This window comes from Sardina pilchardus, chromosome 16 (genome assembly GCF_963854185.1).
Source record: "Sardina pilchardus chromosome 16, fSarPil1.1, whole genome shotgun sequence".
Classification (NCBI taxonomy): Eukaryota; Metazoa; Chordata; class Actinopteri; order Clupeiformes; family Clupeidae; genus Sardina; species Sardina pilchardus.
Window position 1 is genome coordinate 18,154,030 of NC_085009.1, and position 7,500 is coordinate 18,161,529.

The 7,500-nt window shown below is 43.9% G+C and overlaps 1 protein-coding gene across 1 annotated transcript in view; it reads left to right on the forward strand.

The window, feature by feature from the left end:
* The window catches only part of arhgef40 (Rho guanine nucleotide exchange factor (GEF) 40), a 41,943-nt gene extending 41,493 nt beyond the window's left edge, over nt 1-450 (forward strand). Inside the window, exon 28 of the mRNA XM_062516010.1 lies at nt 1-450. This exon is cut by the window's left edge and continues 2,375 nt beyond it. The gene's annotated coding sequence lies outside the window, so the exon portion shown is untranslated.
* Nucleotides 451-7,500: the final 7,050 nt, after the last annotated feature.

The following is a 7,500-nucleotide window of genomic DNA, read 5'->3' on the forward strand; positions in this document are numbered from 1 at the left end:
ATGTGCCTTAAACTATAAGCTGCCCTTACCTGTTCATAGCGGATTTGATCTGTCTTGTCTTATCCCAGGAGCTGTATGTTTTCATTAGATTAAAGGATGTAGCTGAGTCTTAAGACACTAACACACACACGCGCACACTCGCGTACTCACACATACACACGCGCACACACGCACACGCACACACACACACACACACACACACACACACACACACACACACACACACACACACACACACACACACACACACACACACACACACACAAACACATAGCTCAGACCCAGGAATACTTTCCACTGTAGGTCGTTATATTCTTGCTTTCTGTAAAGACTTTTTCCATCGTGAAAAAAAAAGATAGGCCTTGGCAGAGGCGTTGTGTTCCAAATGTAAATACTAGCACTATCCAAAAGAGAGGAAGAAAACATAGAAGAAGAGGAAAAAAAGAATGGTGCCATTTTTGAAGCTTTTTTTTTGCTTTAACCATAATATACAATGTTTACATGGTTTTACTGATATTTTTTGGAGGGGAAATGACTGCATGCCCTGTCTGTACTCTACTACACTGCTTCGTACTTGATAACCATTTGTACTTGATCATGTGTTGACTTGTCTCTGTATTACATTAAAAAAACAAAACTTGGACTGAATTGTAACCATCCTTTTGTCCACTGGGAAAGTATGTGTCGTACCATATACATTATGCGTTGAGCAGGCAGTGCAGGAAAAAAAAACCAACAGCTAGAAATATCGCACATTGTGGAGTTTAGCGCCATCGTTCAGTTAGGTCATTGGAGACCCACCGAACGAAAATAACGAAGACCCCCGGAAAACGACACACACAAAAAAAAGTGTCTAAGCTTCGACGAATGTGAGAGGGTGTGAAAGAGGAAAATGAAAAACAGAAAAAGGGAGTTATCAACAGAGTGATGAAGAGAGAGGAAAGGTTCGAGGAAAAAGAGAGAGAAGAGAGAGAGGTATAAGGGGAAGTGTGAGAATATGAGGGATGATGGGGAACAGTGAGGGATTGAACAGATAGAGGATTAGCCGAGAGAAAGACAGAGCGAGAGAGAGAGGGAAGAGGGGGCAGAGGATGGTAGAGGGGAATGATGGGAAACGAGAGAGCAGAGAGGCACAGACAGAGGGGCACAGAGAGGGGAGACAGGGAACAAGTAGAGAGAGAGAGAGAGAAAGACGGAGAGAGAGAGAGATGACAAAACAGAAGGGAGTAGGAGAATGAGTGAGTGAAAGAGGGAGGGGAGGGGAGGTATACCAGAGGGGTAGACAAGTTTTTTTTTTTTTTGTCTAGATAGAAATCTGAAGAGAGAGCCAGTGAAGAGGGAGAGAGAGAGAGAGAAAGAGGGGTAGAGGAGAGAGCATGAGTGAACCAGAGTGAGGGTAAGAGAGAGAGAGAGAGAGAGGGGTAAAGGGGGGATGTTGACAAAGCAGAGAGACTGTGGTGAACAAAGAGAACGTGGGGAGAATGAGCCGGGTGAAACATCAAAGGGATTTTTTGGGCCTGGTTACCGGGACAACAGACATTTGCATGCGATTAGCTTTTTACATCATATTAAGAGGGGAAGGGGCGAAGGAGAGGGGAGGGAGGAGAGAGAGAGAGAGAGAACTATAGATCATAAAGGGAAAGGAGTAGGAAGGAAGGAGAGAGCGAGTGTGTGAGAGAGAGAGAGAGACGCTGGTGACACACACACACACGCACACACACACACATACACATTGACTTGGCGACTAACAACCAAGCGCTTGTCCGCGAAGAAGCCAGTTCACGTGTGCGGTATGCAAATCATTGCATTAAGCCGCTTGTGTGAGGCTGAGATGATAGATGTATATCTAATATGGCTGGACTTTTTCGAATGTTTCCCAGGGCTTGTGTGCCATTCCTTATCTTTTGCTCATTCGCTGAAGTGGTTCTGTTGTCTTTGCACCTTTGCAGTTGGCTGTGCTGTCTCGCCTGCTGCCTCTCTCCAAGTCAATATATTACATACACCCGCTCCCACATACATCATAGTCACACCCTGCAGGCTACACATGCACTCACAAAATGCTCCAAACAATATGCTCAGACACACTCACTCTCGCACACATGCACACACACACACACATGCACATGCACACACACACACGCACCCTTTCTCACACCCTCCCTTCTGCCTTCTCTGTCTCCTTTCCCCTTCTTTTTTCACTCATTCTCTCCCTCATGCCTGTCTGTCTCTCTCTCCTCTGTCTCACTCTCTCCTTCTCTCCCTCTTCATCTCTCTCCACCCCTCTTTTTCTTTCACCAAATCCCTCGTTCTCCCCCCCTCTCTCCTCCTCCTTTCTCTCTCCCTTCCTCCTCATCCCTCTCTCTCTCTCTCTCTCTCTCCCTCACTCCTCTCTTTCCCTCTGGCCTGCAGTGCTGCATGAGATGCTTCAGTGCCCTCCGTATTGTGGCTGCATTGTGCTGAGAGGCATCGTCATGGCCGCCGTCGCCACGGCTCCATTGTGCTGGTGAGTATTACAGTATCAATACCCTGACACTGCGACAAAGGGCCAACAGCCTCCACCATATCACTCCTCCCCCCCCACCCCCCCTCTGCTCTGTCTCATCCCCCTCTCTCTCTCTCTCACTCCCTCTTCCCTCTTTCATTCCGTCTCTCTCTTTCTCCAGCCTCAGACCATCCCTCCCTTCTTCCATCCTTACCCCTCCGTCAATCGATTTCCCTCCATATCCCACTAAATATGTATGTATTGATCCCCGTCTTTTGTCAGACAACTCCCTCCCTCCCTCCTTCCCTCCCTCCTTCTCTGCCACCCTTTCTCTCTCCCCACATCTCTTTTCTCTCACATCTATCAGATTTCATTCTCCGTGTTGCCCCCCTCCCTTCATATCTCACTCCATCTCTTTCTCTCACTCTAACCCCTCCGTCGTTCACCATCTCTCATTTCATCTCACCCCCCACCCCCTTTTTCCTCCTTCCATCTCTCTCTCTCTCTCTCTCTCTCTCTCTCTCTCTCCCTCTCCCTCTCTCTCTATGTGCCATCTAACCCCCTCCCTCGCTCTCTGCCTGTTTTTTTCTTCTCTCTTTTTTTTTTGTTTGTCTCCGTCTCACTCACTCTCTGCATATTAATTGCAGCATTTCTGCAGCGGAGGAGAAAACAATCAAAACGTCAGGGGCGGGTGATGATGCTACTGTAACACACACACACACACATACACACTGTTGACACGGACATACATACACACAAACGCACATACGCATTGGACACAGATAGGCATGCATACAAATACGCGCAAATAAACAATACTTATGCATACAAAAAAAAAACACCTTTGTGTGAACCCAGACAGATGCACACAACCACATGGGCACAAACACATATCTGCATACATTACCAACACAAACAAACAACACAAACAGAGACACACAAACTCAAGTCTGCTAAACCTTGCAAAGAGAAAAAAAATGTTTGGGCAAATTAACACCTAGGCTACAATTAGTGTGAGATATGTGTTGGATCACATTTTGTGTCAGGAGGAAAATATACATACCCACAGGTCATTAACACTTACACACACTGTGAAATATTCAGAATGTTAAGCTATACGAACTTGAATATGTTGATCGACATTCACAGAATAAGGTGGCAAAGACAGTATGGCTATGGGAATATGATTCATTATACATTTTTAATTAACTCGGAAATGTATTTTAGGACATAGGATAATTCTGTATTGACAAATGCCATTTTACACATGTGTTCAGTTATCTAACTGTACTCTTTGTTTTGTGAATCAAAAGAGACCAAACTAAAACTCAGATGTTTTGTTTTACTTGATCAGATAGATGTCTATCTATCTATCTATCTATCTATCTATCTATCTATCTATCAATCTATCTTCTGTTCTATCTAGCTATCTATTTTTGGGTGGGAGGAGGGTGCGACATTATGTGGCACCACACGGGCCAGTTGGAAGCAGTGCACCTGCGCAGCCTCACGTGAGCGCAAGCCGCGGACAGCCTGCATGTGCTCGCGTGAGCTGTGAAAATCCGCCCGGGTAGACATGGAGGAGTCAAAAAACTTTCACACACCAAACTTCCGGCTTGCAACGACAACTCTCTCTGCCTGTAACCGCATAAAGCAACGGTAACTTTTCTGCACATTTATTCCTCGAGAGAATCACGTTCTTGCACTAAAATATTGCGATTCTTCTCGACCAACGTCAACAAATACACGCTTTACTACTTACCTGCATTGTTATGACAATAAACGATCATTAAACGAAACTTTTCACCCTCTTCAGTAACAGAAATATGTGGTCTAAACTGTTTATTAGGATGTTGTAACAACATAATGGGATTCAGCAAATGCCCGCAAAGCAAAAATAAATCAAAATGCCACACGCATTTCTGATGGGCCAAATGAGGGGGCATTTGTATTTGAAATAGAATAGTTTAAATATTTGAGATGTGTCCCAAATGCACTGCTTAAGCCTATCCTGCCGTCCTATAGATCAGATGGTGTGTGAACGCGAGAGAGTGATAGCTGCCCCGCATGTGGGAATGTTTTAAAATGGTGCCCGAAAGAGTCTAATTACATTTGCAACCTACATCAGACTCCACTCTATCACCGCTCCCTTTCTCTCCCTCTCTCTCTCATTCACTCACTCACTCACGACTACACAATAAATGGATCTTTGCGAAAAAAATGCAAGAGAGACGTGCGATAGAAGAGGGGAGGAGGAGGAGAAGAGAAAGAGCAAGGGAGGGGGAAACGGCGTATGCTTGTATACAACAACCCCGATTTCCATTTTTTTCCCTAACTCGTAATGTATTTAATTCAAGTGAAACGTAATCATGACGTGTCTTGTCATTAATCTCATCGTCGCCTCTCCCGTAAGTACATTGAGCCTTACTTTCATCAGGAATATATAGTTAATACAGATAAATGTATCAATATTTATATACATGCACCTTTATAGATGATAAGATGCATACACTCCGTTCGATAGTCCGGTTACAGGCTTCCCAAAATTACATACTTGTTACATTTACAAACAACCAAATATCTGACGACGACTTTTTTCCTGTGGATATAATCAGTATAGAACCATCATCAGTATTTTCTAAACAATTTATAGTTGTATGTTTTTTTTCTTCTAAATGTAGTAGTTTTACTCTGTTTCATCCAGCTAGCATGCGTACGCTGTGAGTGATTGGCGGGTCATATATGCGTGCTGTTCAGTGCATACATGTAGCCACACACACTTGTGCAGTTTGGTGTATGTCATGTATGATGCCCGGCTATGTGCGCCTATCCCACCGCCAGGCTGTGTGTTCCAAACTGCCGGCAACGATGATGCGAATATGGAGCAAGAAAATGTCGCAACTTTAGATCAGGCCCAAATTAGTTGCATTGTAGGTTAAAATTTGATATTACATTTATCTTTTATAATTCAGGTGTAATCTGTATTTTATAAAAAGTGTTCTCTCCGAAGTCGGGCATTACGCATCGTCTGTTAAATAATAAGCATCGAACTTTTACAAAGTTTCCGCTATGTTTCAATCTGAATGTTGAACTTGAATACTGCAACGTGCACAATGCATGCCCTGTGATTGTATTTTAGCAAGGCTTGTGATTGTAAGCAAGGAGGACATCACTGGCTACATGAATCAAAAACATGCTATTGAACTTTGAGTGATTGTAGTTTGTATTTCAAAAGAGTACTCGATGTACTCGACATGTCGAAACGTGAGCTTTTGGTGTTAAAGATGCCGTTCTCTATCGACGTTGTGTGTGTTGAGGAACAAGTGATGAATGATTTGAGGATTGGGCACTGTGAATAAATCTTAAACGTAGCGGGGTGATTAGCTTGGCTAATTCTTTTGTTGGAAGACGCGTAAAGTATGGCACTGTAGAGAAATATCGACTTTTGTCTAGTATAGGAGCACACACGACCGTCAGCTCCAAGTTGCGATACATATCGTAGCGATTTGGGCATAAATGGAGCAAGTTACTACCTACGATTACCACAACCCGTCTTGTCCTAACGTCACCTCTTTGGAGTAGCCTACTAGCTCCGGTAGTCACCTCTTTTGACGCTACAGTGTTTTCGCCCTAAGTAGCGATCGCGTAACTGTAACACTGTATCTATTCAAAACCGGGACTAAGTTGTTAATAGTATACACTGAGTCGGTGGAAATGGGATTTTGGGCTTTCTGCTTAGGTCAACCATCAAAAGTTGCTCATTGTCATACACCGGAGGGGTTGGTTGGTTGTAGTTCAGCTATTTTTGTGATGGTGGATGGATTGGCAGTGCAATTCAAGATGAAACCCATGATGGCACTTTTCTCCTGCTCCCCTCGCATACTCGTGTCCTTTCCCCTCCCTTAATCTTTTGTTGAAAGAAATTCAGGAAGAAAATGGACCCGGCGTACAGTCAGATCTAAACGCTAGCTCAGCGCCCCGTCATTCCCATCAGAGCGTTTAAAAATAAACGTCTGCTGATTATAGAAATATTTGTTTAAGATAGTGTTTATATTGTTCTTTCTGAACGACGATACGCTTGCAAACCAAAGCATCGAAGCGGTTAAATCTCGTATTGGCGAGGATTGCACCCTGCATTAGTATTTGTTTGTTGGCAATTATTTATTTCATTAATGTACCTTTTTAATTGAGATGGCCGCGAGAGAGAAGGGGGAGAAAAGCGAGTGAAAATGGTTGCACGTTATTGACGCACATCACAGGGGCGCGGAGGAAATTCCTCTCGAGATAAGAAGCAGACGTGTCATCTATGTCGTCCGGATACATAATGCCGTCCCATAACCCAAAAACGTTAGAGCGAAATAATACCGAACTCATCTTTCACACGGGGCAACGTTTACAAAATGTTCGTTTCGCTGAAAGGGTACTGAGTCGTAGCAAAATCTTCTGAGGGCATGACTGAGGGTACAGTTTTGCTCTCGTTGCTCCTTAGCCTGCCTCTTTCATCTGCGTCTCATTGGCATGTAAGTGTCTGCCAGGGACTGAATGCCTCTTACTCTGGAGATTCTTATTTTAAATCACCATTGAAGTTTTGTTTTTAAGAAAGTGAGGCAGGGGAATATTTACTTTCAAACTAGATGGCACCAACATGTAGTTTGGTCCCTTAATCTGTTCATTATGTCATTTTTGCCAGTGCACCTCAGTTCACTCTTTCAAGCACCCATACACACAAACAGATACACACATGCATACTGCGTCTCTTATGCGACTCCTGCTTTCTTGAAGGGTAGGTCTACTTTAGAGTTTACTCACCAAACCACTGATTACTTTAATTGCAGCAATTAACACTCTGTTGGAGAGAGACTCCGGTGTACACATTGCCTCCCCACAGTGAAAGCACAGCTGTACTGACCTTAAAAACAGAAGGTGAAGCTTCAATTGTAGTGCGACATATTATGCACATCCCCTTTGCCTATTTGTTTTGCTCTGAGCACACAACTACCCTGAAATTAAGTCACAGC